General features: G+C 36.3%; 1 protein-coding gene across 1 annotated transcript in view; it reads right to left on the bottom strand.

The window, feature by feature from the left end:
* The window catches only part of LOC120412918 (synaptic vesicle membrane protein VAT-1 homolog-like), an 85,883-nt gene extending 64,426 nt beyond the window's left edge, over positions 1–21,457 (bottom strand). The window contains exons 1-2 of the mRNA XM_039573550.2: positions 21,263–21,457; positions 20,143–20,860 (exon numbers count right to left, since the gene is read on the bottom strand). The gene's annotated coding sequence lies outside the window, so the exon portion shown is untranslated. The remainder of the gene's footprint in view (positions 1–20,142; positions 20,861–21,262) is intronic.
* Between the last annotated feature and the right edge of the window lie 983 nt (positions 21,458–22,440).

The raw sequence follows: 22,440 nt of genomic DNA, 5'->3' as shown, positions 1-22,440 counted from the left end.
TGTTGTCAGTCAACAGACATTTTTTAATCAATTTTAATCAGAGCAAAATTGCTCTCTGAAGCCGCCTTGACTTTCTAGATACGCAATATGCATCCGCAAACAAACTTTCGCTATCTTTTCCTGAACGTCGCGCCGCCAGACAATCCCTAAGCCAATATTGGCTCGAACTCAGTGCAACTTGGTTGCAGTTCCATGCACGTCAGGGTTGCTAAATCGCTTTTGAAAACTCACTGCTCACAAAAAAAATCTCGCTTTAAAGCCTATTATTTGAACAGAACCAGCAAGAAAATCCATCAATTTGAATATTCCATGGTGAAAGCTAGTGACAGCTTAAAATTTACACTGATAGAGCAGAGAATGACTGCCGTTTTACGGCGATATGATGTATACGCCATTTTGGACATTTTCAATTTTAATGTACAGTCTGATAAAGAATCTTAAAAGCTACCTCCTGACGAAAGAATTTTTCAAAAAACTGCTCTGGGGCCCATTTTATTAAGCAAACAAACAATGATGTATACGCCAATTTTACTCATCATGATGTATGTATACATTGAGAATTGCTAGAAGTCAAATTCAATTCTGTTTGAATGTTGATTTAAGGTTTTGGGACCAAATCAAGACTTGGCAATATTTTATTACATTATTTCGATTTAATTCTTAGGGGACGTCCAATAGGCGTCATCCATAAAGTACGTCACGTTCTGTGGGAAGAGGGGGGTTTTGAGTAAGCGTGACATTGCGTGTTAAAAGCATAGGGAAATCGTGACAAAGGGGGGTGGAGTAAATTTTGGCTGATTTTAATATGACGTACTTAATGGATGACACCTTATCCAAATCCACGTAGATACTTTTTTGAAAATTCTAAACCCACCCACCTCCCTTGTGGACAATTGCTCATGCAAAAAAATGTGTTTATGGAGCGTAGACAATCGCTAAGGGAGCGTTCTTTTATTACGTAACGCAAAAAAACGGATTTTTAGACCCCCTCCCCACTAGTAACAAAATTTCCATACAAATTTTAAAAATTTTGTATGGAGCGTAACACGGCCTCCAACCCCCCCTCCCCCCAACTTTGTTACGTAATAAAAGAACGCTCCCTAATACCCTCCCCCCCCTTAAAGTATCCACGTGGACAATGCATTAAGGGATCCGCTCAGCTGTAAAAATAGCTGGCACAAAAATATAGCCAGCCTAGTAGCCAGCTTTGATCAAGCAATGTATACATACATCATTGGGAAGTAAAAGTAGTGATTTTTTATTGCTATTTTTTCGGCCAAATGATGTTTGTGGTTTAAAATCGTAGAGAATAGGAAAAAACAAGAAATTTTGTAGGGGCCACATTTTTATTGTACTTTTTAACAGTTTCTACAGAGCAGACCTTGAATTAGTCATTTTAAATTGAAAAAATGAACAAAAACAGAAAATCGTGTCTACAGCAAAATCACCTCGATGGCGTATACATCATATCGCCGTAAAACGGCAGATGAGCACTCTCATGTGAGTGTCGTTCGAAACAAATCCTAGCAGATCTGCATCTTAGCCGAGTGATGCTCAGTAGAAGATGTCTAAGTTAGTAAGGAAGTGAAATAAAGGTCAATCATAGAGATCACCTGGCCAACTGAGGACCATTCATGGTTACAAAACCATTTGTTTTTCTCCGAGTCTCTTCGAGCTATTTTTTCACGCGGCAAATAGTGCAACAATATAATTAAGATAAAATTTATTACGTCTGCCACTTCCGACACCGTTACGCCACGGACCGTCGTGGCCATGGATTGTGGTCCACGCAGTCTCAGGAAGACCCCCGACCAACACAAACACACGCACATTACGCGGTTACGCGGCCACAATAAGTGTAATAACACGCGCGCCGACATTGGTAATAACGATAATAATAACGAGCCAGTATGGGTGAGCGAGCGAGAGAGTTCGGGGAGGTCTGTGGTCACTCAGGATTGACCACACCGGCGGGGGTCCGACCTGTGCCGTAGCGGCACGTGCCGCCTCTCCCACCTTCCGACGGTAATTAACGGGCGTTTTGCTGTAAATCTCTTTATTATGCGGCTTTAATTGTTATTAATTTGAGTTAATCTCCGATCAATGTGCTAGTGGTGCCGTTGAGCCCACTTTATCACTCGGGGTTCATCTCGCTGAGTGAGCATCTACAATGTTGACAGAGATTACTGCGCGGTTCAGCGCGAAGGAATTCACTTTTCATCGCCAGACAACAAATTAATGAAATTTATTAAACTCAAAAAGGAAACGAATCATTTGTAATCGAGTGCATGGATCTCGTTTTCTTGTTCGTTTACGCATAAACATATATGTATATAAAAAAAAGGAATACACACACGCGGTTTCGACGATTGCATTGCAGAGCGCATATAAATAATGCAAGAAAAGAAAAACAACTTTATCAAGAAGCGAAAAGTGAACGCAAAAGTGCACTGAGCAGCAACTCTGCATTCTTTTGATTCCGTTTCCCTGCATCTGCCAGGGTCAAAACAGTGCATATTTCTCACTTATGATGAGTAGTTTGCTTTAAAAAAAAAGATTTGACAACACTGTTACAGTTTATTAAATCTTGAGTTAAATATATGTAACAATTCAAGAGCGATATTGTGACTTAAAATGTCTTCTAAATTCAAAATATAGAATAAATGAAATCTAGACTCGATTATCCGAAGAATTGATTATCCGAAGTTTCGATTATCCAAAATGGAATGTTCCTAAGGTTTTCATAAAAAGTTGGCTCCATACACAGCTAAAATTCGATGGTAAAATCGCATGCAAATCATCTAAGTGTTCAAATTCCATGGTACCATGAAATTTGAACACTTTGTTCGTGGTTCCCATTTTCATGAACGCTTGTTCACGGTTTTGGGAACTCTTTTTTCTCCGTGCACGGACTAGTGTTGAAATAATTATGAAATCCGGCTCACTGAGGAGTTTTCATGTTAGCTTCACTAGAAAAAAAATGAGCAAGTTGCAAAGTTGCAAAGAAAAATGATAAACAAAATTAAATTTTATCAAAACATGGAAAATCACGTTTCAATTAAAATACCTACAATAATTATACGAATTTGGAAAGTTCTAAATAAAAGTTATCTCATTTTAAAAAAGGTGTATCAAACCGTAGAAGTTCTATGAGTTTAATGATTAAAATTATAGGAAATAAACATTTTCTATGCAAAAATTTAAATTCTAAAAATATAGTTATGTTTGAAGAAAATTCTTTTTTTGTTTGAAAGTCACGATACTTTTAAAATTGACGTTAATATCGGAAAAATTTCCAGCATTTTCAAACATCAGGTTCGATTTGTGTACCAGTTTGGATCATTCTGCAAAATTTTCAAAATTTAATTCAAATTAATCTGGACCGAATTCCAGAATTATAGGTCAACGGAAAGTTGACGAATCGATGACAATGATGAATGACAATGACAACGATGAACCACGAAAATATTTCATTTAGAATTATTTTCATAAAAAACCAAAATAAGAAAGCTAAATAAAAAATTAAAAAATAACTCTGACGTGTGATTTATTTAGCGAAAAAAACTCGATCTATTTGAATTTATCATCAAATTTCACTTTGAAAATAATTATTGTCACTCAGAGATGCAATTAACTTGACCTTTTTATTGAACTTAAAATAAATGTAATACCCCAAAATGGAGGCCACTTCAAAACTCAGTCAATTATTTTTTTGAAAAATTTAATCAAAAAGTACTCAACAATTAGTTAAAGGCTGTAACAAAGCATAGTTTTGAAACATTGCACAGTGGGCGGAAACCCACCTCTAATCCCATTAAATTGAAGCCGCTGTTTTTTTCTTCTGAAAAATAGTTTTTCTTATGTAAAAAAATCTCAGAAATCGATTGCCGCATAGCAAACCTACCGGAAATGACGGGAAAGGGTCCATTTTGCCCCATTTGTCCTAAAAATTGGAATTTTCTTGATTTTCACTCTACAAGCTAACCATATTAACATTTATAGGATATCTATATACATATTTTGACGTAAAATTAGCAGGAGAATCGAATGATGACATTGTCGAACCATTTGGAGTAACCGATTTTGCCCTATGGGCCCTTTTTGGCGAATTAAGTAGTTTTACTCCTTTTTATAGCATTTATCGTAGGAATTTCGTAAAATTATTTTTACTATGCGTGCAAAATCGGCAGAAGAATCAAATAATGCTTATTTAGGATTATTCATAATAACCCGTTTTACCCCATGGGCCATTTTTTCCAATTTTCCCTAATTAAATTTATTTATAAGTGTTTTGCGTATAATTTTAATAAACTAATCACTGTTATTTGTACAAAATGACCATGAGAACTGAAAGACACTGTTTTAGAATTATTTGAAACTTCCTATTTTACCCCATGCCCCCTTTTCAAAATATCTCATATAATTTGAATTGTTTTTCGAACAATTTGCAAAATATGGTGATAGATTAATTACTTTGTAACGCGTAAGATGACCAAGTGAATTAAATATTTATATTTTGGAATTGTTTGAAATAGCCCATTTTACCCTAATAGTCTTCTCATCAAGCTTAGGCAATTTAGTTCTCTTTAGAAGCTATTTGCGTACAATACTTATTGAATAATGACAATTATCTGTGTTTTATGGACAGAAGAATTGAACAAAGGAATTTTGCTATGCTTTGAACTGTAAATGATCAGTGCATCCTGCTCGTTCCCAATGTAAACATCAACAGCCTGACCAGTATGAACAGTTTGTAACTGTTTGATCTTGCTGAAAAATTAATAAGGCCTTCGCAATTTTTTTTAATTGTATGTCCCTCGACATTTGAATGAAAAAAGTGTTTAAAATGCATTTTATACCTGCCCTGTTGTTTTGCAATCATAGTTTTCAAAATAACTATGTATTGACGATTTTTGTTGATCCGAGAAAAATTTTTTTTAATCCAAAACCAAACATGCTGAATATGATGTAAACTGCAAGAAAGTCGAATAGACTTCTATTTTCAGTAAAGTTTTTCGAAATAAATAATTAATGGATTTTATAACATTAATTTTATTATGTTTTTATTTATAACATAAATTTTGAAATATAGACATAAGGGGTTTGCTTATAAACATCACGAGTTATCGTTATCGGACGACGAAACAAAGAGAAACGCAAAAAGTAACTTTGTCAAAACATGCATTTTATGCATTGTTGTGATCCAAAGTGATTCAATGATGGATTTTGAACCAAAATTTTCATGTTTAATTTTATTATCTGAACAAAAATTATTTAAAATAAAAGTATCTAATTGTTTAGAACATTATATCATATCAAAAATTTGTGTTCATTTATTCTAATCTTTGATTAAAAATTAGAAAATGATAAGATGTAATAAAAAAAACTTAAAATAAATTGAATAATAATGTGCTAATTTTGTGCTTTAAAAAACTCTAGATATCCAATAATTTTACGGAGTCAATTAGAGTTAAAGATAAACCTAAAATACTCATTTTTTTCGTTCATCCAGGTCATAATGATTTAGAAAAAAAATAAAATCAAAAATTAACAAACAAACGCAATTTTTTGGAAAACAACATTGCCAAAAAAATTCTGTTGTGGATTTATTAATAAAGAGGAAAACATAAGCTTTTCAATTATGGCATTGTGAAATGTTCGTTTTAAACCCATTAAAATTTAAAAAAAACCCATTGTAAAGAGCAAAAAATTGTGTAAAGCAAAAAAAATCAATCCCATTTTTTTCCAACTTGGTCTTAATCTTTTTAACTTTCGCAGGAAATTTTATAAAAAGGGATTGATGTAGAAGTATTAGTATTTAATGAAATTTTATGATAATTCAACAGTTAAACTAATAAAATTTTACAAGATAATACGGCAAATTGCTAAAATGGCCCGCAAGTTTTAGCTGGCTGAGGACCACTGACTTTAAACATTAATGCAAATACTCTTCAATGTTTGCAAGTATGAAAGTTGTTTTTTTCCAATTAGAAGAAATTTGGTGAGTACTTTCTCTTTAATAAAAAAAAACTGTTTTGCATCATTAGTTCGGTCAAAAAACCTACATGTAATTTTGGCTAAACTTGTTCAAAAATATTCACAAATCTGTATCTTGAAAACTATTTTTTCTGATCGTTTCTGCTTCTTCTAAAAAATTGTAGGTATGGAAAAAAATTTGGGAAAGAAAATTAAGTTGAACAAATAACCCATATTTATTTTTCTTACACAAATAAGGAATTTGACGAAATAATTATGTATGTATGTTTCTAAATACTGAAAATTACATTTTATTTTTGAAATACTGAAGATTACAGCTTTTTGAAGATGGTTCATCTTACGCTTCTGCGGATTTTGAACAAATCTTAATTTTCCAAAAATGTTAAAAATTGAACAATTTTTTATGAATTTTCAGGTGAAGAAAGTAATTTAAAAGCATCAAAATATCCATTTTTGTTTTAAAGTTGAACACACCCTAAAGAAACAAAACCAAAATTTTTCTAGAGATAAATTTATCATGGGATTCGCAACAGAAAAAGCCCAAGCTCTATTGCACATTGTCAAAAATAGTTTTCCATAAATATTCATTAGGAATAATCAGAATAATATTCTAATCGAGAAAAAAACATACATTTGAGGCGTATGTCAAGTTAAAATCGGCCAAAATTTACAGCTTCTAAAAAGCGTTTTCAACCAATATCATGCAAATAGTAAGCAAATTCTATCATAACCTTTGCAGTACAATTTGTTGAAACAGTGAGAAATTGCTAATTGGACTGTCATAGAACCATGTTTTTTATCTGTCAAACATGCGATAGTATCTCATATTTGTGTATGATAAAGATAGCTGTATTTGTTGAATTTACAAATAGAACAACCTTAATTTATTTTCCACAGAAAATCAAATTGAAACCAACTGGATTCAATTAAATGCTATCCAATTCCCCTTCCCAACCCTATCGGATGTCTATTTTCATCAGCTGGATCCCATCCAAACTGTCCGTCCATCTTCATCATCATCACCACCCAAAACTCCAAAACTATAAACACAACCCAGACCGCGTTCCCACCCCGGCTGCAACTTTCATTTTCAATGTCAATACCGTACCAAACGCGTCACGCTCCACCGCACCCCTAGGAGGGGGGGGATCCCTCAACTGTAACGCGTGCGCGGGCGCCCGTTACATCTATTTAGCAAGTCGATTCGGTTCATTCCATTCACCGGTGAAGAGCTGCGCGCAACACTTTCATCGTGCACCGCTGTAATGCTTTTCCAATGGTACGGCTTGTTAGTTCGTTTGATTTACGAGGCTCACACCTTGCCACTCGAAGCGTATCAATGGGTCACTGGGGGAGACCGAATGAAATCTTAAGGAATCTACCACCACGCGCTATTCCAGTCACGCGCGCCGTTCTCGGTGGAACTATTGCGTGGTAACGTCTCAATCTCAAAGTCGAAAAGTAAACAAGCCTGCCAAGGTTGCGGCCTGCTGAAGATTCAATTCCGACGGTGATGCAGCCACCAAAGTGGTTTAATTTATGCACCGAGAGTTAAGGAGATTCGAGAGAGAGAGAGAGAGAAAAAAGCGAGGGAAAATGATAATTGAAAATTACGAAATTTCCTCACGTAATGTTCTCGCGAACAGCGCGCATAGTTTCGTTTCCTCATTATCATTTTGGCGGACGCCGTCGGACACCACTTGTCGGGCGTATCCTATCATGGGCGGCATTACCGCTGAGTACATTGCTTAACGAAGAGGCTGTACCTGATTTCAGCATACTTAGAAGTGGATTGTAAGTTTTACATCCAAATCTGAGGATTACATGATTTTTATGCAAATTTACATACATCATGCACTCTAAGATATCTTTCTGTTGAACGTGGCCAGCGCCGGTATTGACATATGGTTAAGACTTAAAATCAAGTACACTCTAGGATCTGCAGGACACCTAAGATTACACAAGAACTCACACGGAGCACATAAATAGTGGCTTACGGCACGGTGACAAACTATCTGCGTATTTCAAAGAGGATTTATGATCACGTCCTGATCTATGATGAAGTATCAAGAGCGAGTTGAGTTACGACTCGCTAAATGGATTGTAATCAATCGCAACGCTATCGTCAGCTTTCACTTAGCTTGTGCTAAGAATGAAACCTTATGTAGCACTAAATGAAAGTAAATTCGTAATTATTGAAGAAATGCTACCGACTTCAAGGCATCCTTTAGCAGACATCCTTGAAATAAAACACAACCATTTGTCTGTGGCTACCAGGCGTAATCTTATTTTCAGACTGTCACTCAAGACAGGGCCTGCTGTCTTGTTACCATCATCATCGCTCATCCGCTCTTTTCCCCGAAAAAAAAACCTTAAATTAAAAACCAAGATAAAGCGTAAAGTGAAGTCTTCTGGCTGCAGTGGTCACACTTGTTGAGCTTCGCAGATAAAGCGATGCAAACCTTAAAGTGCACCACAAATGCACCGTGGACAACCGTAAGACATCCTCCGGGTTGAAGTGTTGGAAAACCATAAGAAACGGGCAAATGAAAGCCAAAAAATTAAGGTGGTTATTTAATGAGAAGACGCACAAGTCTGTGATTTGGGGTAATATGTCAGATATCGAACAGATTTTATGATTTAAACTTTTCAAATTTTTCGCAAACATCCCAACTTTCTCGTTAAATCGTTATGTTTTTTCTCGTGATGTGCATTGTTTGCCATCCTTCATCTTTTTGCTTTTTGTTGGTTATGTGCGGCGGGGCTTCGCTAAAGACGCGTGGAAAATTGTGTGAGCTGCATCATTATTTTCACTAGCCGCACATTTTAGCGAGCATGAAATTGTTACAGCATTTCTTGCGTTTTGCTGCTGCTCTGCGTTGTGTTTGGGTAGAGAGAAATAAAAAGGAAATTATCGCATTTTAACGAAAAAAAGCAGCAGCAGCAGCAGCGCCATACGGTGGCCATTTTTGGTACTGACCGTTGATAATGAGCGCGTGGTTGTGCGATTTGAGCTGTGCGTTGTTGGATTATCCACGATGTTCGGGGGCTGTTACGCTGCTTGGAGTTGTTTGGCAGGTTGAACGGCGCTCTCCACGGATTTTGGGATGGTTATTAGCGGATAATGGACCCGCGTTGCGGATGCCTTTTAAATTTCTTGGCAGGTTTCATAAGGGTGATTGTTGAAACAGTTGGTTATACTAATTCTGTAGAAATTCAAAAGGGTAATATGATCCGTTTCAGCTTCGAAGAATCTATTACAAAAACATTAATTTGTAGATCTTCCCATACACTTCATAGAATCTGCAACTATAAAGCCAACTCATCCAGGGTACAAATACCTGCTCAATCCCACTCAGATTCACTGAAATGCAATATTCAGCATTCCTGCACACACCAGGTCGTCCCTTTTTCAGATGCATCAAGCGTGTGGGCACACACGACAAAAACTTGTTCCAGGATGGATGCTCCAGCTTCCACATGGACCATACTTCAGACCAGGACAATCATGGTCACCGAGCGCATGACCGTTGGCGTCGATGCAATCTGCCCACTCTATATCATCATGAAGCAAGGGATGTTATTAGAATCAAGAGAGCAAAAAGCACTGTGCTCCGTTGTTGAGTTTGAATCTCTTCAATTGCATGATTTGAATCTCGTCAATCTATTGAATCTTTATATTCTACTGGAGTTCTTAAATATTGAATAATCTGTTGAATCTTAGAATGATCTTGAATCACATTACTTGAATCTTTTAAATCTCAAAAATAGCTTGAGTTTCTTTAATCTCTCCAATCCCTTGAATTTCTTGAATCCCTTTTAATCTCTTAAATTTCTAAATCTCTTGAATAAGTTGAATTCCTTGAACCTTCTTGGTCCGTTCGCTGCCCTAGAGAAATGCATGAGATTCAAGAAATTCATGAGGTTTATTAATTTCAAAAAATGATCCTCTGAAATTTCTTGAATCTCATGCATTTCTCTAGGGCAGCGAACGGACCAAGAAGGTTCAAGCTTACAGAAATAAAACATTTTCCGTTGTTAGGGGCGACATTGGGTGTGGAAGTGAAATTGGGTCATACAAAAATGCAGAAATTTGTATGATCCAATCTCACTCCCAGACCAAATGTTACCGCTGACTCTTGAATTTCTTGAATCTGAGTTACTAGAATCTCTCGATTTTTTTGACTCTCTTTAATTTCTTGAATCTCTCGAATCTCTGAAAGAATTACAATCTTTTAAAACTATTGAAACTTTTAAGTTTCTTGGCCCTCTGGAATTTCAAGAATCTCTTTAAAATTCTATTTGTCTTAAAAATCTTGCATCTCTTGAATATCTTGAATCTCTTGGATTACTCCAATCTCTTAAATCTCTGGAATTTCTTGGATCTCTTGAGACCCTTGAATATCTCAAATCTTATGAATCTATCAGTTTCCATAAATTTCCAGAATCTTTTGAAATTACTGAATCTTTAAAGTTTCTTGACTCTCTTGATTTTCTAGAATCTCTTAAATTTCTATTTATTTTCAGAATCTTGCATCTCTTGAATATCTTGAATCTTTTGAGTTTCTCGAATATTTTAAACCCCTTTATGAATTTTATGAATCTTTTCAATTTCTATAGAGTAATTCCAGCTCAAATCAGGAATTTTTCTGGTACTTTTGTACCCGACCCTCTCCGATTTCAATGAAATTTTGTAGACATGTTATCCTAGGCCCATGTAAGCCATTTTTGTGTATATGGAGCCAATAGTACTCGAAAATAACATTTGAGAAGGGTGTAAGGTATTTTAATATTTTTGTATTTTGTAATTTAAAAATTACTGTATCTCGAAGCCGTTGTGTCGTATCAAAAAGTGGTCAAAGACAAACTTGTAGGAAATTGGACGGGCTTTCTGAATAAAATACACTGAAACAAAAATACACGCCACATCTATGAGATTTTTTGATTTTTAAGTCTAAAACTTAAATTTGAAAGGTGATGTTATATAGAAATTGCCAAAAACCACCAAAACACCCGTTTTTTCAACATTTTTATTTTTAAAACCGCTGTATCCTCCCAAGAATTGGACATAGGACAATGGTCAATATGGACCGGTTTTCAAAAAATTTGACGTTTAGACCACTTTTCAAAAAAAAAAACAGTTTTAGTAAATGATTTTTGTATATTTTTAGGAGAGACATACCATCTTGCATTTTTCGTCAGTCTTTTGGTTATTTTTTAAACTATTTCCTCAAAAACTTTGAACGAAAAAAAAATCGTTCATCTTTAAATTTCAGTTTTAGACTTAAAAATCAAAAAATCTCATAGATGTGGCGTGTATTTTTGTTTCAGTGTATTTTTTTTTTTCAGAAAGCCCGTCTAATTTCCTACAAGTTTGTCTTTGACCACTTTTGATACGATGCAACAGCTTCGAGATACAGTAATTTTTAAATTACAAAATACAAAAATATTCAAAAACCTAACGCTTTTCTCAAATGTTATTTTCGAGTACTATTGGCTCCATATACACAAAAATGGCTTATATAGGCCTAGGATAACATGTCTACAAAGTTTTATTAAAATCGGAGAGGGTTGGGTACAAAAGTACCAGAAAAAAATCCTGATTTGAGCTGGAATTGCTCTATATGTCTTCATAATCTAATATGATAATCATAATATGAATTCTTGCATATCTTTAATATCTTAAATTTTTCAATTTTTGAATCATTTGAGTTCGTTGACAAGAGCTCTTGAATTTCTTTAATCTTTCAATTCTGTTTGTCTTAAAAATCTTGCATCCACAGAAGATCTTGAGTTTCTTACTTTTTTCATTGTCTTCAAAATCTTGCAACTCTTGAATATCATGAAGCTCTTGAATCTGCCAGATTCCTTAAATTTCATGAATCTTTTGAAACTTTTAATTCGATAGTGGATGGATTTCAGCATTGAACCTGGACTCAGGGACGTGGTACTCAAGAGATTCAATAGTTTCGAGAAATTCAAGATATTCAATGATATCCTGGTCCAATACCAATACTCTTCAACAATCGCACCGGGCAGTTTTAACTGCATTCCACCCACCATATGGGACGTCAAGTAAACGAAGCGTCCACACCGGGGGGAACCAACGTATGCCGCCCCGTAAAAAAGACCCCGCCAAATTGAATAGAATTTAAAATTCATCGTTTTTTTTTTGCTTCTTTTAATTTTATTTTCATTTTCGCGCATTTGCACCAACAGCGAACGGCCACCGTCTGCTTGCTACCAACTCTGTTGATAGCGTTGTTATTTTTTTAAACAGAATTAAAATAAATATGATAGCCATCTCTTAAAACAGATAACTTCCGGACATTAATTCCAATGCCTCCATTTTCGGCCGGGGGCCGCTACTGGAACGCGTAAAGGTGTAAGCTGGCGCTTAACGGCCGTGTTGCCATCGTGACAATTGGACACGAATTTGTGTGTATGGACACGTCATGAAGAAATGATTGTTGTGATACACTGAAACCCCGATGGTTTGACATTTTTAAACGGCGCTAACACATACTATCAAACGATTATTTTGATAGTGTGAGTGAGGTCCATGTAAAAAGTGACAGTCCAGGTACAAAATAAATAGCGTTGACAAATTATCAGTTTTACACTCTTACTCGGATGTTTACATTTTATTACCATCATACTAGTAATAAGTAGCATACTTCGCCACCACTTTTGTTTTTGTTTTGTTTTTCAAAACTATAAATCTCCACTCGACAACGATGAACAGAGAGAGGATGCGCACCGGAGGTGGTCAAGCCGTAAATTACGTACGCGCGCGCACACACGCTCTCACACGCGTCTGCCAAATAATATGCAAACTGGACAACATGTAATTAACGCAACGGGGGTTGCGCTGCCCCAAAACAAACAAACAAAAGAACGCGGTGACGCCATAATGGCCGCCATGTTCGTTTTCTGTGACGTGAGCGCGCCGGAAGTGCACACGCGTCAGGTAACTAATTGGGCCTAAAGTTTTGCAGAGAGATTTGTCAAATGGTCGCGTTCGTATCAAGTGTCAAAAACCGACTCAGTCGACCTTTCAAAGTCTTGCGACTTTTCGCACAGAGAGAAAAAAAACCGGACGCTTATTATGGTGGTTATTGGTGCGTTTTTTTTTTGTTGTTTTTAGCCTGTCCATTTTTCGCGCGATCTCGATGGGCTGTGTTTTGGTAGTGTTTTGCCCGCGAGAAACAAGTGAAACTCGACCATGCTGGTTCAACCATGCGCCGCACTATGTACAAGAGCGCGCGCGCATGTACGTGTAGTACACAAATGCCTATATGTTTTGGGGGGGGCTTTCGTTTTTTATGGGGCTTTAACCCCGCTGGAGCTGGAGTACTGTACCCGGCTCTTTAATGACCTATTGACTGATGGGAGTGCGAAAGTAGAGTTTTTTTATTTGGCAAAACATATTGTGCACTAGACGTGGCAATTTCTCCGCGCGTTCCGAGAACTAGTGAAGGTAGAGAGCAAATAGCGATAGTTTAAAGTGCTTACAAACAGTTAGTTGCTTGCCAGAATTAGATTAATTAAATTTAAAAAACTTTAAATTCATGTCTGTTTGCCTTGTGTATGCCAACCACATACTTTACGATCGAGCCATAATGGCTGACGTTATTGGATAGACAGTTAGAGAATGGATTATAGCAACGCCATTACGGCAAGTGTACAAAACGTCGTGATCGTGATGCTATCTTGTCGTAAGTCGATTGCAACCTTCTGACCTTCACAGATCCCCAAATGTTGATTGCAAAAAAACTAAGTTTACTTTATAGATGTCGGCCACCATTGCTAGTACCAATCACTAGTGTCTTCCTTTTTATCTACAAGGATTTCGCCGCCCTGGGCTTCTAAGTATATGAATACCCATATTTACACAAATATTTTTTAGAGCGCCCACCGCGGGATTTGAACCGGCGACCTCTGGATTGTGAGTCCAGTGCGCGGTCCAATTGATCCACACGGGCGGGACAATTTTGATTTCAATTCTCGAATATTCTACCAACACCGTCACTCAGAAACCACTCCTGTATGCACGTTTGCTGTTTCTATTTTCGATTATAGCCCAAGCAACCAAATTCCATAAAAATAAGGAACTTTTATTAACTTTTTGAAACAGATTTTCTCAATTTTTGCCTTAAAAATAGACAAATACCAAAAATCTGGTATAAATTATACTCGAAAGATCTCAATTATGTTTTGCAATGGCGGCCAAGTTCACTTTTGAAAACGTAAAAAAGTATAAAAATTGATATTACGAGCCATGTTTTCAACATTTTAAGGAAAAAAGTGTTAAAAATGCATTATACACCTGTCCAATTGTTTTACCATCATTGATTTTCAAAAATATCTAAGTATTGACGAAAATTTTATTTTTTTGCGAAACATATTTTTTTGCGGTGCTGTCATTGGAATTACATAAAAAATCAAAACATTTAAAAAAAAAGCCCAAACATGCTGAATATGATTATCAATGCAGAAAAATGCATTTTAGATTTTTTTCAGTTGATTAGACTTCTATTTTCATGTAAATTTTTAAGTTTTTTTGGGAATTTTTTTTGCTCCCTAATTTTTCAGACCAATTTTGAAGGGGGGGGGGGCATAAACTTTGAAAAATATTTGCAACGGCCTAATTCGATTTCTTGAAAAAAAAATGTATTGATTCAAAAAATCATAACTCGGTCAAAGACTTTTTTGCCCATTCTGGAAATTTCTGAAACGTTGGCATTTGATATGGGACCATCCATAAACCACGTGGACACTTTTTTGGGAATCTCGAACCCCCCCCTCCCCCCTCGTGGACAATTGTCCATACAAAAAAAATCTTTTTTGTATGGAGCGTGGACAATCGCCATACCCCCCCCCCCCTAAAGTGTCCACGTGGTTTATGGATGGTCCCTATCAAGCATATCAGAAAAAAAAATAAAAATTGTGTTTTTTGGCGAATCAAGATTTAGTGCCAAAAAGTGAAATAAAAAATCACAAAAAAAAATGTTATCGTGCATAATTTTTTTTTTCGAACGACGAAGTTGAGTGTTATAGATGTCGGCCACCATTGCTAGTACCAACCACTAGTGTCTTCCTTTTACCTACAAGAACTTCGCCGCCCTGGGCTCATAAGTGTTTGAGTACGGCACGGAGCGACGGCGCCCAATACCCATATTTAAACTTAGAATTTTTAGAGCGCCCGCCGAACCAGCAACCTCTGGATTGTGAGTTCAGTGCGCGATCCGATTAAACCACACGGGCGGGCATTTTTTTCAGTGTAGTCCATATCTATACCTACAACTTTGTCGAAAACACCAAATCGATTCGATAAAAAAAATCCTTCAAAAAATACTTTTCAAAAGATTCAAAAGATAATTTTCACATATCATTTTTGTATGGACAGCTGCCAAATTTGTATAGAAAATTATATGGACAAACTAATGATGCAAAATGGCTTCAGCCGGATTAAAAAATACAAAAAAAAATTGAATGACCAAAATCATAGAGAATTCCTCATAATTAAATGTGATGATTTTAGCGGGATGCAATCTGGACTTCGTCATATATTAGAGATGATTTCTTAATTGATGATAAATCCTCTGAAAATCAAGCCAATTTAGCATTGAAATATCGAACATTGTGGATTTCTTAAAAAAAATAAGGATAAACTCTTTCTGTTTTATCGATTTGAAATTAATATCGTTATCAATATATTGAAACGTCATGTTTGATAAACCAGTATCATGTTTTTTTCAGGTAAAAAAATAAGCTCCCTCCACGATTAGTGCGCTGACCACGGGGACGCGCTGTCTTGTTTTTGCATGCTCATTTTCATTTCTTTTGTGTCGCTGTTTGTGTGCTTGGGTGCGTGGTTATTATAATTAAATAATGGCATCATTAGTGCGGTGACCACGGGGACGCGTTGTCTTGTTTTTGCATGCTCATTTTCATTTCTTTTGTGTCGCTGTTTGTGTGCTTGGGTGCGTGGTTATTATAATTAAATAATGGCATCATTAGTGCGGTGACCACGGGGACGCGTTGTCTTGTTTTTGCATGCTCATTTTCATTTCTTTTGTGCCGCTGTTTATGTGCTTGGGTGCTTGGTTATTATATATAGGTGAAGGGATTTTATTAAATGATCATTATACTGCATTATTATATTTATTTGATTATATAACCACACTATATTTTACACTTTACACATCATACAAAACACATATGAAACTGTAAACAGGAGCGTTTGGTACGGTATGTCCACGCATCCTTCCTCCCCTGTAGATTCTGTGAAATGTGATCCGTTCTCAGAATCCTCTCTGCGGTAAACACAACGTAGTAGGGCTGGCCGCTTTAATTTTTGCAATACATTTTCGGGTGTTCTCGGATGTACTGCAATTATTAATAATGACAAGAAAAGTGCTTGGGGCGTAATCTAATCACAAGACTTTCCAGCATGCTTTCATCGGACTGGCTGCGTTTGTGTTAGATTAGATTAGATTAGATTAGGTAAAAAAATAAGCTCCCTCCACATTCCAATGTAACAATAAGGTCTGGGTGGACAGAGCAATAAACATAAATAATCCCAACCCGATCCAAAACCCTTATTCAGCAGCCGTGCCGGTGTCATCTCTAATTTTAAAAACTCCAACAGACAGACAGTGTTGTAAAACAGGAAGAAACAAAATACACATGCAACGCAGGTACACACCAACACTTGAAAAGCTCAGGATAACTACTCTATATGGCCACGTTGTCTGAATTGCACCCTTGCAGCACTAATACACGGGAATCGAGGGCGTCCTTTTTTGCCTGCGCCCTGACTGTCTGTCCCTGCTAGACGACGGCGAGGGACTCACCCCTTTTTCCGTTTATTTGCTTCCCCTGGTGTGAAACTTTTGATTCTTGTGGAATTGCAGGATCAAGTGTTTTTGCCTCTTGGTTGGGCTGTTGGAAGAGTTTGTCGAGTTTGACCGATGTTATTAGTTATTTAGGCGTTAGCATTCCAAATTTAATTTTTAATTTACAGTTTTTACAAAATTTTGTTGGCATTATGTTTGATTGATGTTTGAATTATTTGTTGACATAAAAAGTAGGGTCGTTTGGACACTCTACGAAAAATTTAATAAACAAAAAAAAACGGATAACCTGTTAACCCGGAACGTTATTGAACATACCAAAGAAATCGATCAAAATGCAACAACTGATAAAAAAAGAGCAGATTGATGCAACACTTCAACCATCTTGCAAGACAGCTCCTTAACCGACGACGGCTCAAAAACAGAAGCACCTCCGCGCCGCTCTCACTTTCATGTTTAATTTCAAAATAATTGAATCAATTATCGAAAAGTGTTTACTTAACGCGTGGCCTGGGCTGGGCTGGGGGGATGCTCCTTCCTCGAAACGAAAGCGAAAATCGCTCACTGTGCGCGGTGGTTGAATTTTTAGTCACGGATGACCGGCCCAGGGAGGTGGGCGGGGTTGGTTGGTGCCCCTAAGATGAGTCAAACTTCCGAGAAATGTCTGGTGGCGAAAAGTCGTCAGCGCTATAGAAGAGCTGTGTAATCTGCTTCCTATCAAAAAGGTGATTCAGATGCGGTGAAGCACTTGCCATTTGGTGAGTTTTGAAAGAAGGCAGGATTTAGTACAGGTTTTGTTGGAATAATATACAAGATTATCAATAAAGTTTTGAAACAGTCAATTATTTGATTCGAAAAAAAATAAAGCCACAAACTGTGTTGGTCATAAAAAGCACCGAAAATCCTTATCATTTCGTTCTGAAAAAGTAAATTTGTTTACTGCGGGTTGGTTCTGATTTGTGATAAGGATCTGGTTTATATTTTCAATTTGCTATACGAATGACTGATTGGACCCGAGAAACCTGTTTTGTCATTAGTCAACAATCATACTTATTTAAATAAATTCTGATAACCATACACAAAAAATGTTGTAATCTTGATTTTTATTTGGACAATTTGAGCTGCGTGATTTTGTAGATGGTTCATTATAACAATTTAAGGATTTTTTTTTATTTAAAAAAAAAATCCGCAAACAAAAACCACTCGCCTTAGGTATTTTTTTTTAATTTCAATTAGTTCTGATTTTGCTCGTATTTGCAAGTAGCAGCTCTATTAAGAATGTGGTAAACATTCCCCAGTTTTGCGGAAAATTCATTAATCACATACAATGGGTAAATCTGTGAGATTTGTAATTCGACGAAACACTAGAGTAGCATTTCTATTTTTTAATGTTTGTGCAAATAAAAATACTTTTTTCTTAATTCAAAAAAAAAATTGAGATTAAAATATGTTCTCCGAACCAAGAGAAGTGTTATTGATTTTGTTTTGTCAGATTTACAATAAAAATTTGTAGTTTTATGTTTCAGTTTGCATTGAAAATATAAGGTTTTGTGAAATTGTTTCAAAAAAAATCAAAACGATAAAAAATCATGTTTCCAGGCCTTTTGAAATGTTACGCTTTATTTTCAAGTTCTGATATTTTTTATTCTAAAGATAAGAAAATGGTACAGCCCTTTTAATTGACATTGGAAATCAGACCACTGGTCGCCGAGATCGAGATTCCCTCTGTTGAGAAATTAAAGTCAGTTGGAAAACACTTTAAAAATGTTGTTACCTAATTTAAATGTTTTGCACTGCTAAATCTTGAAAACAATTTAATTGTTTTTTTTTTCATAATGATGTTTTTAAACACAGAATTTGTTAAGCTATTCAAACTTCAAATAACTTTAACTCGAAACTGGCGCATTTTTAGAAAAAAGAAATGATAAGAATGTTTTGTATGCAAAGTTTAAGTGATTTTTTTTTTCAACATTTAAAAAAAACTTTAAAAAACACGAAATAACAAAACATTTCCAAACTTGGGTGTGGCACAAAAGTTGAATTTTGGTCCACAAAAAAACACAAAAAATATCAAAAAATATCTCTTTTGAAATTTCACAACTTAGGCCGATGCTACTTTTTTTAATTAATAATTTTGTGGTCGAGGGAGGGGGGCAAAAAAATATAAAAATTGAAATTACAAGCCCGATTTTTTGAATTTTAATGAAAAAGTTGCTGGAAAATGCATTAAACAGTTGTACAGTTAGTTTGCAATCATTAGTTCTAAAATAATCTATGTTTTGACGAAACATTGTTTTTCCGAAAAAAAACTAAAAAAAATGACGAACATGTAAAAATTATTCTAAACGTAAGGATTTTTTTTTTAATTTAAATCAATTGATTGGAATTTTGTGAAAAAGAAAAGGGGAGAGACAAAAACTTTGATTTTTTTTTTGCAACAGCCGTAATAAAAAAAAACTTAATTTCAAATTTCAAATTTTCAAAAACTGATAGGAAAAAGTATCACAAAATGCTTCTATCGATTTTTTTTATAAAGTTTTTTATTATAATTCAAAATTTGTTCAAAGTCTAACAGTGTTATTAGATTACAAATATAAAAAATAAACGTTACACAAATTATTTTTTATCATTAGCAATCATTTGTACACTTATATTTATTCAAATGATTTTTTTTCAGCAATAATTATTTTTGCCCCCCGATTTTTGGGATTTGTTAAGGCGAAGGCGTGGGGCAAAAACCTGAAATAAAGCAGTGAAAAAAATTTCAACAACAATATTTTTTCGTTTATACATGTTTTTTGTAAGCCTTTTAATTTCAAGACGTTTCAACGCACTTTTTTCATTCAAATTTCAAATCTATTGCATTTAAATTATTATTATTTTTTGCTTTTTTTCTTTCTTAGAGTTTGGTCCTAGAAATTAAAAATTTAATGAAAAATGTTTTCTTGCATTTAATAATCTTTTTTATTTCATCTTTACGAAAAACTGTTTTTAACTCTTTTTTGTAAAACCGTGCATCTTTTCACAAAGAAAAATGATTTTTAATGCTCACTTGAAAAAAAATATGGCAAAATTAATATTAGTTGAACCGAAGTCAGAGCCATATTGGAAGCAATATGTTCCCATATTTGTCGTTGATTTTCAGCTAATTTTTATAACAAGATTAACAAATTAATCAATTTTAAATAAACTGTCGCAATAGAATTGATTCATCACATTTAGTTAAAAATCCCCAAAGTTCCCGGAAAAATCGCCTCAAAAAAAAAATCAATCGACTATGACTCACCATATGTAGCTTCTTCCGGTTGATGCCGAGAAGGGTTTGGTCGCCGCCTTTTTTATTTCTTTTTCTTTAATTTGTGCCTCTAACGCTCCTCGTCGTTGTCGTGGTCTCTTTTGCCAATTTTCACGTGCTTCTTTTTTATTCTGCAACGCGACGCTTCCCGGTTTTCCAACGCACTTCTTTCTCTTTTCGCACAAAAACACACACGCACACGCGAACGTACTGCACTTGCACAACTAACGCACTACTCCGATTAAAACTCTTTTTTTCTCTCTTTTGCTTTGCGCCGTACCACACTGGACTCGAACCCGAAACTGTAGCTGCAGGAAGGAAAACGCTCCACTCTCGTCACTGACTTGAACGCGACTGGCGCGAGGGATGTTCGGAGAGAAGCCGGACCGATGTCGGGCTTTTTCCTTTGTTATACTTTGCTGTCACTGTGTTTGTGTGCGTTTTGTGTGATTTTCTCTCGCGAGATTCGCGCTCTCTCTCTCTTTCTCTTTTTCTATAAAATACACAAAGTCGCGAGCGCGAGGTTTTTTTATCGCGGTTTTTCTTCTGTTCTTCCCTTAATAACTTTGTTTTCTTCGCGTATGTTTCGTTTGGCGTGGTCTCGCACACACTAGCGGGCAAAAATCAACCGGCCGAAGTTGTCGTTTTCGGAAACCGAAGTCGCGATCGCACTGCAAGGATGAAGTCCGTGACGTCCCGGGATCTTTGCCTGGAAGAAGAGAGGTACGCACATGTAGAGTAAGAAGATTGTATAGCGAACCGGTCAAATAATTAGCCAACAACAGGGGAATTAAAGGAAACTCAAGAAGCAACGGACACGCAGCAGAACGCTGGACAAGAAGAAGGGCATCGCAACAAAAAAAAACTTGATCGTTTCAGCGCGATCTTCTTCTCGGACGATCTTCCCGATCTCGGTTGATGTATGTAGGTACAGCAGTTTGCAAGTGTTTCGAAAGATGAAAAATGGACCCCGTTGTCACTGTCCTTGTCACACCCCGGTTGCCTGCGGTAACTTTCTTTTGTCTTAATTGTCTTCTTCGAAAACCCACAGAAAAAAAAACTGGTTTTTGATCCCTTTATCAAGCAAAACTGACCCAAAAAAGATACTTACTTGATCACGCGTTCGTCAACAGAAACCGATAGAACTCTACTAGACTACACAATAATCTAACAAACTGAAACGCGCTCAACAATTAAGAACACGACAGATATTCTAACTCGACAAAACTAATCCTCACGCCGGCTTGCCGTTACAAACACTGAACTGAACGCTACCAAAGTTCAAAGTGAAATGATTGATTTGAAAATTTGAAGTTGGGCGTAAAGTTCGACCGAGGAAAGAGAGTTGAGTTCTTCTCTCAATTTTTATGGTATGTGCGCGCGGCTGTTGCTCCTTTTGCCGAGCCAGATTCCTTGTGCCTCCAGCATATGGCGACTTGCTTGTGTGGGCACACGCACGAACGCACAAACACATGGCCAATATGGCGGCGTAGCGAGCGTCTGAGAGCTTGGTCAGTGCTGAAAAAAGGAGTTGTCCGCGTGTGCAGTGCACAGTGTGACAGGCGTTTTGAAATTTCTTACTGAAATTTTGATGATTTTATATATGGGTAATTCGAAAAGTACATTAAATTTTCCATAAATTGACATGTTCCAAAAATTTTTACACTCGAGTAACGGAAAATGGGAGAATTTTTAAAAAATTTTTAGTGTTTTTTTCGATGGGTAATTCTCTACCAACTCACACGAAATCGGGAAAAGTTGCCCCGACCCCTCTTCGATTTGCGTGAAACTTTGTCCTAAGGGGTAACTTTTGTCCCTGATCACGAATCCGAGGTCCGTTTTTTGATATCTCGTGACGGAGGGGCGGTACGACCCCTTCCATTTTTGAACATGCGAAAAAAGAGGTGTTTTTCAACAATTTGCAGCCTGAAACGGTGATGAGATAGAAATTTGGTGTCAAAGGTTATGGGAATGGGATTTCGGCCAGAGGTAAACGGGAAAACACGCGGTTTTACAGAGCGAAAAGAAAAACGATGTTTATTGAGCGAGCGATACTTTTGGAATGAGCGATCTGTCAAATCTGTCAACCTAGCGGATATGCAACCCAGGGGTGCGCAAAAGCCTACAAACTACCCGTTACTGAAACTGCCCCCCAACACCCCTGCTCTGTTTCTGGAACTCTTCAGTCCCAGCTCGTCCCGAAGTCGTGCAAAAGCTGCAGAAGGCAACCCTTTTGTCATGATATCGGCTAGTTGTTGATCAGTTGGGATGTACTTTACCGAAATCTTC

This window comes from Culex pipiens, chromosome 3 (assembly GCF_016801865.2).
Source record: "Culex pipiens pallens isolate TS chromosome 3, TS_CPP_V2, whole genome shotgun sequence".
In the NCBI taxonomy this organism is placed as follows: Eukaryota; Metazoa; Arthropoda; class Insecta; order Diptera; family Culicidae; genus Culex; species Culex pipiens.
The sequence above is the reverse complement of the archived record's forward strand: the minus strand, read 5'-3'. Positions and strand labels throughout refer to the sequence as shown.